We start from the raw sequence: 2,201 nt of genomic DNA, 5'->3' as shown, positions 1-2,201 counted from the left end.
GTTTAAAATGAACATACATGATAGAATAAATGACCATGCCCCCCCCCCCCCCCCCCCCCCCACGGATTAGGAATTTGATGTTTGTCGAAAATGCTGGAACTGTGGAAAATATTGCTTTATTCTACCGGTCTTAAGAAAAGGCTTCACAACATCCCAATATCCCCCAAAACGGTATTTTATAGCTTTAGGATGGTCTTAGGACAAGGTAGGTAATGTCCTAAAGTTAGGACAAAGTTAAGGTGGTTCCTAAATTTAGGAGAGCTTCGAGAAGCAGACTTAAGACTAAGACGTATCCTAAGATGTACTTAGGACACACCATAGTCCTAAGACAGCTTCGTGAACATGCCTGCTGGTCAATAAGATTACAACAAATGATGTTTCATTTTCTGTATTATTATAAACTGTTGAAATAATATACTAATCAATCTTTGTTGCGTTCAGATCTAAAACAATTAAAGAAGTAGTAGGTGGTGCGTTAGCAATTTTGCCTAGTGTATATTATTGAAATATAAAAAAAGGAAATTATAGGAAAAAATCTTGTGTTTCAAGGATGATTTTATGTTACATGCTTTACTTAAAATCTAAGAAAATTACAGAAGATAGTGGATTCATACCTTAATTGTTAATTAATGGAGATTGATGATAATTGATCTCACTAAAAAAATACCAATATCAGAGTTTTTTGTCTTTCATATGAAATATACTATTCCTCATTTGCTTTAGGTACCTGCCTTCACGTTTTGTGAAGCCTCAGTAGATACAATAAAATATGTCAAGGAATGTCCAACAAACGTTGAAGAGTGGAATATCGCCGCAAGAAGAAAGAATTGCGAATCAATTCAACAAAACTGTTCTGAATCAATTGCGACAAATACTCAACAATTTGTGTTTCAATATCATTGTTTGATCAATGTTTGGAGAAATGCTACTCTAGAGGTCTGTGCTCTAAATCGTACAATCTTAGGTAAGACATTTGAAAAAAATATACAACTGCTCGACAAAAAAAGTACTCATATACCTAATATGTTTTACACTTAAAACAAAAATGGGTTTACATGTCAGTAGTTATATGCCAGGAATCGCCTTTCTTTTTTTATATTCGAAGATGTTTATTAATCGAATCAACTAATTTCTATTGCATATATGACATTGTGCTGAATTTAATAAAATGGGAGCCGTCGTTCAAGATAACTATTACACTGATTGTACACGTCTAGAACCGCCATGCCCAACCAGTTACAATTCTGCAGAAGCTTACAAATGTAAGTATTTTTAATAAGGTGATTTCAGTTACTTTCTGAATATGTTTGTTTTTACATCTAATGATTAAACAAACATTCATTGACATTATTAAAATACCTATAATATTTTCGTTGATATGACATATGTTTTTCTTGCTATATAGATCAAACTTGCTACAATACTGTGCGAAATATTCAAATCCAAAGGAATTATAGCACAGGGAAATATATTTCATGTTCAAAAAGGTACGGTACAAAGCAACTGAGTTGATAACAATATTGAGTGCAAATAATTATCATTGCATGTATAATTTATTGAAAGGTAGTAAAAGTGAAGTAATATTAATATCATTCATGAATATAGGTGGCATATAACATATAACTTAAAGGCATTTACACAGATGACGCAAAGGACTTTGAAATACAACATTTAATTAAAACAGATGCGTGTCAGTCGTTGTTATCTGGTAATTTCAATATTACCGATTTGATAATTTGATATATTATCTTTTGAACATTGCACCTGGTTTCCTGCAATCCTATAAAAAAATCTCAATGTTAACGCATATATTTTATAGATGTATGCATTGATATTCTGAAGCTTAAAAGTATATATTCAGTTTCTATTTTCTTTCATTTTAGGTTTACTGGAAGCCTTTTGATAATTTGCCAGTCATTCGTTTTTCAAATACTGTTTCTTCTTTTGATACTAAAGATTCAATAAAAAAATGAAATCTTTATTACTTATACTTTTATTTTAATGCGAACCGTCGTTGTGTTATTTGTTTGAAATAATTATGCCATTTTAACATAACTTTATTTGAAATAAAAATGAATTACCAAAGGATCTGATATCAAATGATAATTCATTTCATCTTTTTTGCATTTTTTTTAAGATAAAGATTTGCATGGTTTATTGTAACGTTATAGCTTAGAAATTAAACATTTTATATTCATATC

General features: G+C 30.5%; 1 long non-coding RNA gene across 1 annotated transcript; it reads left to right on the top strand.

Annotated features, from left to right (window-relative positions):
• Positions 1–1,148: 1,148 nt before the first annotated feature.
• On the top strand, positions 1,149–1,971 carry LOC136271258 (uncharacterized). The gene is made up of 3 exons (XR_010709167.1): positions 1,149–1,262; positions 1,406–1,487; positions 1,884–1,971. It is a non-coding gene; the product is annotated as an uncharacterized lncRNA (long non-coding RNA).
• The last annotated feature ends 230 nt before the right edge of the window (positions 1,972–2,201 follow it).

This window comes from Magallana gigas, chromosome 9, assembly GCF_963853765.1.
Source record: "Magallana gigas chromosome 9, xbMagGiga1.1, whole genome shotgun sequence".
In the NCBI taxonomy this organism is placed as follows: Eukaryota; Metazoa; Mollusca; class Bivalvia; order Ostreida; family Ostreidae; genus Magallana; species Magallana gigas.
The sequence above is the reverse complement of the archived record's forward strand: the minus strand, read 5'-3'. Positions and strand labels throughout refer to the sequence as shown.